The following is a 13,376-nucleotide window of genomic DNA, read 5'->3' as shown; positions in this document are numbered from 1 at the left end:
GAAGATTTATAAACAATTTCCCTACATTTTCTTATAAAATTTTTTTGGTTTTAACTCTTAATGTTTAAGTCTTTGGTCCATTTGAGTCAATTTTTGTATAGGGTGTGAGATATGAATCCTCTTTAATTCTTTTGCATATGGATTATTCAGTTCTCCAAACATTATCAAAAAGACTGCACTGTCCCAGTTGGGTTATCTTGATCGCCTTATCAAAGATCAATTGTCCATAGATGGGAGGGTCTATTTCTTAATACTCAATTCAATTCCATTGGTTAGTATATCTATCCTTACGCCAGTACAATGTATTTTTCTTTTGACTACCAAAGCTTTGTAATATGATTTAACATCAGGTAATGTGAGACCTCCCACTTCAATTTTCTTTCTTAAGACATTTTTTGCTATTTGGGGCCCACTGCTCTTCCACATAAATTTGGTTTTTGTTTTTTCTTAGTTCTGCAAAGTAAGTTTTGGGATGTTAATTGGTATTACATTGACTCTTTAAATAAATTTTAGAAGTAATTACATTTTAACTACATTTAGTCTGCCATTCCATGCACATGGTATACCCTTCCCCATGAACATGGTATTCCCTTCCTAAAGAGTGTTTTAAAATTGTCATTCTAAAGTTAGTGTGGCATATAAATTGGGGAGGTACAAGAAAGAACAGAGGGAGACTTGTCAGGCAACTATTAAATACTCTAGGCAAGTAAAACAAAGCCTGAAGTAAAATAATAGCAGTGGGGATACTGAGCAACATAAAAGACTTCAGAGATATTTAATAGTGGTGGAAGAGACAAGGACAAGGTGGATAAAGTAAAAGTTTCAAATGTCCCCTAAGTCTCTAGTTTGATCAACAAGGAGTCTGGTTGTTCCACTTTCTGAAATAGATTTGGTGAAGGATTGAAGAGTTCAGCTTTGGACATATTTAGCTTGAGATTACTATGGGACAACCATGTAAAATGAGGAAAAGATCATTGTCTACAGATCTCGAAGTCAAGAGTGAGGTCTAGGTTGGAGAACATACATTTCAGAGTAACCAATACCAGATTATACTGTTCATAAACTATAATGAAAGCCTAAGTAAAAATAAAAAAATGAATAAAATTTAATATTTTATTTAACCCAATATATCCAAAATATTATTTTAACACCTTATCAATATAAATTACTAATATTATAGTTTAAGTCTTGAAAATTGGATGTGTAGTTTACACTTACAACCCACTTCAATTTAGCTAAATGTCTTTTTCATCACAAATACTTGGTTTGTATATAAATTTAATAAAATTTACAGTTGAAAAAGTAGTTTAACATATTTAAATAGTTACAAATATAGTTTAAAATTTTTCTGATAAGGGAATCAAGTACCAATCAAGATCATTTATCTTTATTATTCATTTCTACACCAAAAAACCCCATTCATTTCAACTGATTTGATTACAAAGTGAAAGCTTTTAAAGTACATCTGCCTAAGTTAAATAACTTTAATACAATCTTGCATGTGCTTAGTATTGTTATTGAACTCAAGTACGGAGTATATTTAAAAGCAACTCTAGGGGGTGCAAGGGTAATTCAGTGGTAGAATTCTCGCCTACTGTGCGGGAGACCTGGGTTCAATTCCCAGCCCATGCACTTTCCAAAAACAAACAAAGAAGCAAACAAAGAAAAATCAAACAAAAATTCAACATATGGTAGGGACTTCCAGGAAGGTGGCTAAATAGAATAGCATAATATTAGCCCTGCTCCATGAAAAAGTTAGAGAAGGGACAGGAGGGGGACTGAGGCAGTGATTCAGGAGAGCGGCTAACCTGGGAGAGTCTTTGGCACCACATAGGGAAGCCCTGGTTGCAGAGGCCAAGGAACTGAGAGGCAGAAAGATGGAGCCTGGTGTGAAGGTGCAGAACCCGAGGGAGTGCATGGACAGGAGCTGGGGACTAGGAAGTGAGCCAGGCTGCGTTCATTGGGTTTGCTACCCTCACCAGTGCAGCCCCATGACTGGCAACTCACCCCATACCCCATGCACTGAAACCCCATCACCAGCTCCCATTCCCCATGCTTCAGGCTCCCCCACCCCACTAACCCACAGTGCACATACCTGCCCCCCCACCCCCACCCCAAGTACAGCTCAACTCACCTCTCCCGCACCCTATCAGAGCACTACCTCCCAATCCCTGTTCCCTGAAGGCTGATACCAATGAATAACGGCTGTGGGCACTAACCACCATACCCAGGCCACCCCTGCCCCCCTGCCCATTGTGTCGCACACTCCCATCCAACCCCACCCTGAGCTCTGCACATCAGTTTACAGAACTCCTAGGCCCAAGCATGTGTGTGTGCCCCCAATCACATAATTAAGCTCTGGGAACCATACTTTACAGTAGTCCTAGAACCGCACATGTGCACAACCCTCAGCCACACTTCCCAGCTCTGAGAAAGTGCTGACCTGCACAGTCAGGTCACATCTGTTCCCAATCCATGAAGGCATAACACCAACCTGCTGCCACAGTTCTACACATGCGTACAAAGGGCCCTGTGACTTAGACCAGGGTACACCAGCACACACCAGGATTACGCCCTCCCCAGACCAGTGCACCCACACTCAAAAGCATCAGCATAACATTCCCAACCTGTGCCTATTCCTGCCCTGAAACAAATCACCACACTGAGTGCCCCACCCTGTACCTTGCTCATCCCTTTTACATAAACAAAAAACAAACAAAAAAGTAGTCTTAGACTACTGAAAGAAATAAACTCCCAAAGTAAATCAATCAAGATATTTACAAGACACAAAAACACCAGAAGATCACTAAGTATATCTCAATGGAGACAGATATAGCCCTGCCTAATAACCAAATTAAACACCAGAGGAGACACAGACCTTGGAACAACTAATCAAAGATGTTCATACAACTCTACTTAATAAAACCAGTGGGATGGCAAATGACATAAAGGAGATCAAGAAGACAGTAGAAGAGCATAAAGAGGAATTTGAAAGGATAAATAGAAAAATAGTAATAGAAAACAGTAATAGAAAAATAAAAAACATACTAGAGGCACACAACACCAGATCTGAAGAGACAGAAGAAAGAATAAGTGATACAAAGGACAGAATAGCCAACTTCAAAGATTCAAAATGGCAAATGGCAAAAAAGATGGAAGAACCTGAATTGCATCTCAGGGAAATGATAGGCAAAACAACTGTACAAATATAAGAATCATTGGTGTCCCAGAAGAAGATGAAAGGTGTAAAGGGCTAGGAAGAGTAGTTGAGGATATAATGGGGGAAAGCTTCCCAACCCTTATAAAAGACAGAAATATACAAGTTAAAGAAGCCCAATGAACTCCAAACAGAATAAATCCAAATAGGCTTTCCTCAAGACATATACTAATTAGTCTGTCAAATGTTGAAGAGAAGCAGAAAATACTGAAAGTGGCAAGAGAAAAACAATCTATTACACACAAGGGAAACCAAATAAGACTGAGTTCAGAGTACTCAACTAGTACCCTGGAGGCGAGAAGAGAGTGGGATGATATATTCAAGATCCTGAAAGAGAAAGACTTCCAGCCAGGAATTCTGTACCCAGCCAAACTATCCTTCAAAACTGAGGGAGAGATTAAGGTTTTCACAGACAAAGAAGTCCTGGAATAATTTGCCAACAAGAGATTGACCCTACAAGAAATACTAAAAGGAGTTCTGCCAGCTGAGAAAAAAAGACAGAGGAGGGAGGTCTGGAGGAGGGCACAGAATTGAAGAGTACCACTAAGGGTAACTTAAAGAATACAAACAGAAAGAGGGAAAAGAATATATAGATTGACAAATAAAAAAGATAAGGTAGTGGATTCAAGAAACGTCTTTTCAGTAATAACTTTGACTAAATTTACCAATTAAAAGATACAGATTGGCAGAATGGATTAAGAAACATAATCCAGTTATATGCTGCTTATAAGAGACTCACTTTAGACACAAGGATACAAATAGATTGAAAGTGAAAGGATAGAAAAAGATTTTCCACACAAGTTGTAACCAAAAGAAAGCAGAAGTAGCTATACTAATATCGGACAAAATAGACTTTAAATTTAAAGAACAAAGAAGGACACTATAGACTAATTAAAGGGTCAATTCACCAAGAAGATATAACAATCATAAGTGTTTATGCTCCCAATCAAGGAGCTCCAAAGTACATGAGACAGACATTGGCAAAACTAAAGGGAGCAATAGATGTTTCAACAATAATAGTAGGAGACTTCAATACACCACTCGCCAGACAGAAGATCAACAAGGAAATAGAGAAGTTAAATAACTTGATAGACCCAACAGACATATATAGGTCATTGTACTCCAAAGCTCAAGGATATACATTCTTCTCTAGTGCTCATGGAACATTTTCCAGGATAGAGCATATGCTGGGGCACAAAACAGGTCTCTATAAATTTAAAAACACTGAAATTATTCAAAGCACTTTCTCTGATCACAATGGGATGAAACTGGATCTCAATAACCACTGAAGAATGAGAATATTCACAAATATATGGAGATTAAATAAAACACTTTTAAACAACCAGTGGGTCAAAGAAGAAATTGCTAGAGGAATCATTAGTTACTTGGAGGTGAATGAAAATGAGAATACAACTTATCAGAATTGTGGGATGTGGCAAAGATTGTGGTGAGAGGGAAATTTATTGCCCTAAATACCTATATAAAAAAATAAGAAAGAGTAAAAATCGAGGACTTAACAGCACACATGGAGGAACTTGAGAAAGAAGAGCAAACTAACCCCAAAGCAAACAGAAAAAGAGAAATAACAAAGATTAAAGAAGATAAATGAATGGGAGAACAAAAGAATAACAGAAAGAATCAATAGAGCCAAAAGCTAGTTCTTTAAGAAAAAATCAATAAAAGTGATGAGCTACTAGCAAGACTGACAAATAAAAAAAGGGAGAGAATGCAAATAAAATCAGAAATGAGAAGGGGTGCATTACCACAAATCACGAAGAAATAAAAAAAAAATGATAAGAGGATACTATGAACAACTATATGCCAACAAACTACAATTTAGATGAAATGGACAAATTCCTAGAAACACCCAAACAAGCTACACTTATTCAGGAAGAAATAAAAGATCTCAACAAACCAATCACAAGTAAAGAGATTCACTCAGTCATCAAAAATCTTCCTACAAAGAAAAGCCCAGGACAAGATGGCTTCACAGGGGAATTTTATCAAACATTCCAGAAAGAACTAATACCAATCCTGCTCAAATTTTTCCAAAAAATTGAAGAAAAAGGAAATCCACCTAACTCATTTTATGAAGATAATATCATTTTAATACCAAAACTGGGTAAAGATGCCATAAGAAAGAAAAACTACAGGCCAATTTCCTAATGAACATAGATGTAAAAATTCTCAATAAATATTATCAAATAGAATCCAACAACACATCAAAAGAATCATACACCATGATCAAGTGGGGTTTTATACCAGGAATGCAAGCGTGGTTCAACACAAGAAGTCAATTAATGTAATACAGCACATTAATAAATCAAAAGGGAAAAATCACGTGATATCTCAATTGATACTGAAAAAGCATTCAACAAAATGCAGCATCCTTTTCTGACAAAACACTCCAAAAGATAGGAATCAAAGGTAAATACGTCAATATGATAAAGAAGCATATATGAAAAACCAATAACCAGCACCGTACTCAACAGAGAGAGACTGAAAGCTTTCCCCCTAAGGTCAGGTACACAACAAGGATGCCCACTGTCACCACTATTATTCAATATTGTGCTAGAAGTTCCAGCTAGAGCAATCAGGCAGGACAAAGAAATAAAAGGCATCCAAATTGTAAAGGAAGAAGTAAAACTCTCATTATTTGCAGAAGATATAATAATATACTTGGAAGATTCTTAGAAATCTATAGCAAAGTTACTTGAGCTAATAAACAAATTCAGCAAGGTGGCAGGATATAAAATTAATGTGCAAAAATATGTAGCATTTCTATACATAAACAATGACCTAGCTGAGGAGTCAGTTAAGAAAAAAATTCCACTCAAAATAGCAATTAAAAGAATCAAATACTTAGGAATAAACTTAACTAGGGACGTAAAGGACTAGTACACAGCAAACTACCTAATGTTGCTAAAATAAATCAAAGGAGATCTAAATAGGTGGGAAGACATTTTCTGCTCATGGATAGGAAGGCTAAATATAGTTAAGATGTCAATTCTTGGAGTTCTGGGCCAAGATGGCGGCTTAACAATGTGCGCATTTTTAGTTCGTCCTCCAGAAAAACTACTAAATAACCAGAAACAGTACAGAACAGCTCCTGGGCCACGTCAGTGACCGGACACACAGCGTACCCCAGTCTGGACCAGCTGGACCAGCTGCGAGCCCCCCAGAACTGTGAGTTCCCCAAGCTGTGGTGGCTGGCGCCCCTCCCCCACAGGCTGCTTTCCAGAGGGGAAAGGAAAGGGACTTTACCAGTAACAGGGGCTGAGCCAATTGTGGAATTAATTAACAAGTTCTGACTGCTGGAAATGGGACCCCAGCTCAGATGAATCTGGTCAAAGCGGACATCGCTGATTTTTGTCCCAGAGCTGAGGGGGCAGGGCTGACAGAAAAAGAGAAAAAAAGGAAACAGAGATTTTTGTGGCTGTGTTTCTACAAGGCTTGACTGTCCCTGGATTCAGCGGCAGGACTTCTCGGGCTGCGGCTTCCTCAGACATAGGCAGAAACAAGGTTGAGAGCTTGTCTGGAGCCTTTGCCTTCCCCAGTGGACGTGGGAAGCCCAGCTCAGGGGGAGTCCCTCCCTCAGGGAATTCAGACCCCAGGGCTTGGTAATTTGAAAAAAGCAGCCTACAACCTCTCCTCCATCTCCACAACACCCCCAGCAGGGAGAGTCTGCCAAAGATAAAGGTACCACATCATCTTATGCTGGTGGGAACTGCAGGCAGACAAGCACCACATACTGGGCAGGATAAGAAAAACAGAGTCCAGAGTCTTCACAGGAAAGTCTTTCAACCTGCTGGGTCTCAACCTTTGGGAAAACCGACCCAGGTGTCTCTTTCCTCCTGACAGGAAGCCAGTTTGATCTGGGAAAATCTGGCTGGGGTCTATAATACCTAAGGAGAGCCTCCTAAGTGTGTGGGGGGAAAGGTACCATATCAGCAGGGCAAGAAACAAGAAAACAAGAACAGAAAAATTCTCCTCTGTTGAACAAAACCTAAGCTAGAGGTCCAAAAAGAGCTGAACTGAATGTCAAAGAACAGATAGACAACAAATTCATCCAGCAAGGAAACTCTAGGTAAAAGAAGTGAAAGCAATCTCCAGAATAAACTAATTAAGGTAATTAAATGCCTAGACACCAGCAAAAGATAACAAATCACACTAGGAAAATTGAAGATACGGCCCACTCAAAGGAATAAACCAACAATTCAAATGAGATACAGGAGCTGAAACAATTAATTCAGAATATATGAACAGACATGGAAAACCTCATCAAAAACCAAGTCAATGAATACAGGAAGGATATAAAGAAGGCAAGGAATGAACAAAAAAGAAAACAAAAGTCTGAAAAAAACAAATCACAGAACTTTTGGGAATGAAAGGCACAGTAGAATAGATGACAAAAACAATGGAAAACTAGAATGGTAGATTTCAAGAGGCAGAAGATAGGATTAGTGTACTGGAGGATGGAACATCTGAAATCTGACAAGAAAAACAAAATATAGGGGGGAAAATGGAAAAATATGAGCAGGGACTGAAGGAATTGAATGACAATATGAAGTGCATGAATATACGTGTTGTGGGTGTCCCAGAAGGAGAAGAGAAGGGAAAAGGAGGAGAAAAACTAATGGAGGAAATTATCACTGAAAATTTCCCAGCTCTTATGAAAGACTTAAAATTACAGATACAAGAAGTACAGCGTACCCCAAAGAGAACAGATCCAAACAGAAGTATTCCAAGACATTTACTAATCAGTATGTCAGAGGTCAAAGAGAAAGAGAGAATCTTGAAAGCAGCAAGAGAGAAGCAATCCATCACATACAAGGGAAGCCCAATAAGACTATGCGTAGATTTCTCAGCAGAAATCATGGAGGCAAGAAGACAGTGGGATGATATATTTAACTTATTAAAAGAGAAAAACTGCCAACCAAGAATTCTATATCCAGCAAAATTGTCCTTCAAAAATGAGGGAGAAATTAAAACATTTTCAGACAAAAAGTCACTGAGGGTATTTGTGACTAAGAGACCAGCTCTGCAAGAAATACTAAAGGGAGCACTAGAGACAGATACGAAAAGACAGGAGAGAGAGGAGTGGAGAAGAGTGTAGAAAGGAAGACTATGAGTAAAGGTAAAAAGAAGGAAAATTAGATATGACATATAAAATCCAGAAGGCAAAATAGTAGAAGAAAGTACTACCTGTACAGTAATAACACTAAATGTTAATGGATTAATCTCCCCAATCAAAAGACATAGACTGGCAGAATGAATTAAAAAACAGGACTCATCTATATGTTGTCTCTACTCAAAGGACATGAGGGCAAGGACACAAATGGACATTTGCACACCAATGTTTATAGCAGCATTATTTACAATTTCCAAGAGATGGAAACAGCTGAAATGTTCATCAACGGACAGGTGGCTGAATAAACTGTGGCATATACATATGATGGAATAATATGCAGCTGTAAGACAGAATAAAGTTATGAAGTATGTAACAACATGGATGGACCTTAAGGACATTATACTGAGTGAGATTTGCCAAAAACAAAAGGACAACTACTGTGTGGTCTCACTAATATGAACTGACATTAGTGAACAAACTTGGAATATTTTGTGGGTGACAGAGACGATCAGGAGATAGAAATAGGGTAAGATATTGGGTAACTGGAGCTGAAGGGATACAGATTGTGCAACAGGACTGAATATAAAAACTCAGAAATGGACAGCATAATACTATCTAACTGTAATACAATTATGTTAAAACACTGAATGAAGCTGAATGTGAGAATGATAGAGAGAGGAGGGCTGGAGGCATAAATGAAATCACAAAGAAAAATAGACGTTAAAGACTGAGATGGTATAATCTAGGAATGCCTAGATTGTATAATGATAGTGGCGAAATGTACAAATTTAAAAAATGTTTTTGCATGAGGAAGAACAAAGGAATATCATTACTGAAGGATGCTGAAAATTGATGGTAATTAATATTTTAAAATTTCAACTTAAAGCAAAAAATGTTTATTTGGTACAAAATTTATATTTTGACTAGTGCATGTCCTAATATAACTTATGTAGATAGTTGGTTGAACAGCATAAGTACATGGAACCTTGAGTAGGACATGAGATTTTGTTGGTTTGTCCAGAGTGACGCCTTGATGAATCCCAGAGTTATTTGATCGGTGAGTGGAAAAGTATTTGCAAAGTCCCCTTTGGGGAATGGTGAGAACGGGGGAAAGTTCAGCCCTCCCTAGTAGAGTTCTTGATATTCTCCCAAGCAGTGTGGACAACCAACACTATAGGCTGAGACCCCAGTCTTGGGGTTTGTTCATATGAAACTTAACCCCACAAAGGATAGGTCAAGCCTACTTAAAATTAGGCCTAAGAATCACCCCCAAGAGAGCCTCTTTTGTTGCTCAGATGTGGTCTCTCTCTCCAGCCAACACAACAAGCAGTCTCACTACCCTCTCCCTGTCTACGTGGGACATGATTCTCAGGGGTGTGGGCCTTCCTGGCAATGTGGGACAGAAATCCTAGAATGAGCGGAGACTCAGCATCAAGGGATTGAGAAAAACCCTAGAATGAGCTGAAACTCAGCATCAAGGGATTGAGAAAACCTTCTCAACCAAAAGGGGGAAGAGTGAAATGAGACAAAGTGTCAATGGCTGAGAGATTCCAGAGTTGAGAGGCTATCCTGGAGGTTATTCCTATGCATTAAGTAGGTATCACCTTGTTATTCAAGATGTAATGGAGCGGCTGGAGGGAACTGCCTGAAAATGTAGAGCTGTGTTCCAGTAGCCATGTTTCTTGATGATGATTGTATTATGATGTAGCTTTCACAATGTGACTGTGTGATTGTGAAAACCTTGTGTCTGATGCTCTTTTTAGCTACCTTGTCAACAGATGAGTAAAACATATGGAATAAAATTAAATAATAAGGGGAACAAATGTTAAAATAAATTTAGTTTGAAATGCTAGTGATCAATGAAAGGGAGGGGTAAGGGGTATGGTATGTATAATTTTTTTTCTGTTTTCATTTTATTTCTTTTTATGTTATCTTTTATTTCTTTTTCTGAATTGATGCAAATGTTCTAAGAAATGATCATGATGATGAATAAGCAACTATGTGATGATATCGTGAATTACTGATTATACATGTAGAACGGAATGATTATATATTAAAAAAAAAAATGTCAATTCTCCCCAAATTGACCTACAGATTCAACACAGTACCAATCTAAATTCCAACAACCTACTTTGAAGATTTGGAAAACCTAAATACCAAATTCATCTGGAAGGGAAAGAGACCCCAAATAGCGAAAAACATCCTTAAAAAAAAAAAATGAAATGAGAGGATTAACATTCCCTGACTTAAAAACTTATTATATAGCTACAGTGGTCAAAACAGCATGGTACTGACACAGAGACAGAAGCACTGACCAATGGAATCAAATTGAGAGTGCAGAAATAGACCACTATATCTATGGTCAACTGATTTCTGACAAGGCCCCCAAATCCTCTGAACTGGAACAAAATAGTCTTTTCAATAATTGGGCATGGAAGAACTGGATATCAATAGCCAAGAGAATGAAAGAGGACCCCTATCTTTCACCCTACACAAAAATTAACTCAAAGTGGATCAAACACCTAAATATAAGAACTAGCACCATAAAGCTCCTAGAAGAAAATGTAGGGAAACATCTTCAAGACCTAGTAGTAGGAGGTAGCTTCCTAAACTTTACACCCAAAGCACAAGCAATAAAAGAAAAAATAGATGAATGGGAACTCCTCAGAATCAAATGTTTCTGTACCCCAAAAGACTTTGTCAAAAAGGTGAAGAGGCAGCGAACTCATTGGGAGAAATTTTTGGAAATCACATATTGGACAAAGATTTGATTTCCTGTATATAAAGAGAAATCACACAACTCAACAACAAAAGAACAAACAACCCAATTATAAAATAGGCTAAAGATATGAACAGGCATTTTTCTGAAGAGCAAATACAGATGGCTCAAAAGCACATGAAGAAATACTCATTTTCAATGGCTACAAGGGAAATGCAGATCAAGACTACAATGAGATACCACCTCACACCTACAAGAATGGCTGTTATTAACAACAGGAAACTATAAATGTTGGAGAGGATGTGGAGAAACTGGGACACTTACGCACTGTTGGTGGGAATGTATAATGGTGCAGCCACTATGGAAGACTGTTTGGTGGTTCCTGAGGAAACTAAATATCGAGCTGCCCTATGATCCACCAATAGCACTACTTGTTATATACCCAGAAGAGCTGAAAGCAATGACACAGACATTTGCAAACTGACGTTCATAGCAGCATTATTCACCATCCCAAAAGACGGAAACAAACCAAATGCCCATCAACAGACAAGTAGACCAACAAAATTTGGTATTTACATACAATGGCATTTTATGCAACAGTAAGACAAAATGACATCTTGAAGCACATGACAAGATGGATGAGCCCTGAGGATATAATGCTGAGTGAAATTAGCTAGATAAAGGATACTGTACGATTCCACTTTTATGAACAGCATAAAGGTATAATCAAGAGGCTGTTAATACAGAATACAGGGGACTTAGAGATACACAGACTCTAGAGATGGGTGAACCCTTAGCTAATGAGGTTGAACTCCAATGTAAGGGAGCAAATAGGAATGAAGGTGGTTCTCTAGTGGGTCTATAAGTAATATCATATTGAAGATGAACAAGATTTAAAGAGGTTGTATAGACCCACATGTCCCACTGATTAACACCAGAAATAGAAATTAGTTCTCATAAGAATTAATTCAAAGATAAGATTTTGTATAAAGAGTTTAAGCCAGGGTACGGGGGAAAACTGCTATTGCAAGCTATAAGCTATGCTCAAATGGAAACCATCAGCACTACCAAAACAACAGCAGAGGTAAATAATGGGGGGAGGGAAAAGAGTCAAGAGGTTTAGGTTTCCTATTCTGCAAGGGTGTGTTTATTGGTTTTTCTTTCTCTTGGGAACAATGAAATTATCTAAAATTGAGAATGTTGATGGACTGTTGACTTTGGGTCCTATACATGATGCCCAATGAATGCAGGTTGCTGAAGGATGCACTGACTGAGAAGCAGATTGAAGAACAATGGTGTACTTATGAATGAAGGTTGTGCTGCTATAAAAAGGAACAGTCTTGAGGCATGCCACGATGAGAATTAACACGTGGGACATTTGGTGAGACAAAATAAGCCAGAAACAAAAGAACAAGAATGGAATGGTCAGATATAGAAAATGCTTAAATTAAAATAGTGGCCTAGATTGTAAGCTTTTAGAGTAGACACATTTAGTCCGGAGTGGTGATTATTATTTCTGGATTTTGAGAGGCTGTTTATAAATATAACCTGATATTTAGAGATAAGAACGAAGCCAAACAGGTTGGGGTTAAAGTAATTCAGAACATAGTGGTAAGGAAGGCAGCGTCTATATTTTAGAACCACACATACTCTTTAAGACCAATGGAAGAAAGTTTATTTGTCCTGGAACTAAAATTTTCTGTAGGCATAATCTAACTCAACCTGTCTGTATAGCTTATTTGAACAACTGCAACACAGGGAGCCCAGAATAAGAAAGAAGTCCTTTAATCTTGTATAGATTATTGTAATACCTGGAAACATCCTAGACTATATTAAGTAGATAATCAAAAAGTATTGGTAAAGTCCCCCAAGGGATGGGAGAAAGAATATAGGAACTATTAAACCTTACCATCAGGGAATCCCCTAATACTGTGTCAAACTTTAGGGACACCCAAATCAACGGATCATGCCCTCAGTCATGAGGCTTACTCATGTGAAGCTCATGTAGGTAGCAGAGAAGCTTAGACTAACTATAGGCGTGCCTGAGAGTTACTTATGGAGGAGCACTTTTTTTGTTCAGATGTGGCCTCAGTCTCTCTAACCCCAACTCTGCAAATGAACTCCTTGCCCTCGCCACCACATGGGACATGACATCCAGGGGTGAAAGTCTCCCTGGCAACGTGGGAGATGATTCCCAGGGATGAATGGCACCATGGGATCAACAATTTTATCCTGACATAAAGGGGGAAAGGAAATGTAACTAATAAAGTATCAGTGTCAGAGAGAGTTCAAATAGAGTCGAAAGGCTA

The 13,376-nt window shown here is 38.3% G+C and overlaps 1 non-coding gene across 1 annotated transcript; it reads left to right on the top strand.

The window, feature by feature from the left end:
• Positions 1-1,561: 1,561 nt before the first annotated feature.
• Positions 1,562-1,632, top strand: TRNAS-ACU (transfer RNA serine (anticodon ACU)). Its single transcript has one exon. It is a non-coding gene; the product is annotated as a tRNA-Ser (tRNA).
• The last annotated feature ends 11,744 nt before the right edge of the window (positions 1,633-13,376 follow it).

This window comes from Tamandua tetradactyla, chromosome 5, assembly GCF_023851605.1.
Source record: "Tamandua tetradactyla isolate mTamTet1 chromosome 5, mTamTet1.pri, whole genome shotgun sequence".
In the NCBI taxonomy this organism is placed as follows: Eukaryota; Metazoa; Chordata; class Mammalia; order Pilosa; family Myrmecophagidae; genus Tamandua; species Tamandua tetradactyla.
The sequence above is the reverse complement of the archived record's forward strand: the minus strand, read 5'-3'. Positions and strand labels throughout refer to the sequence as shown.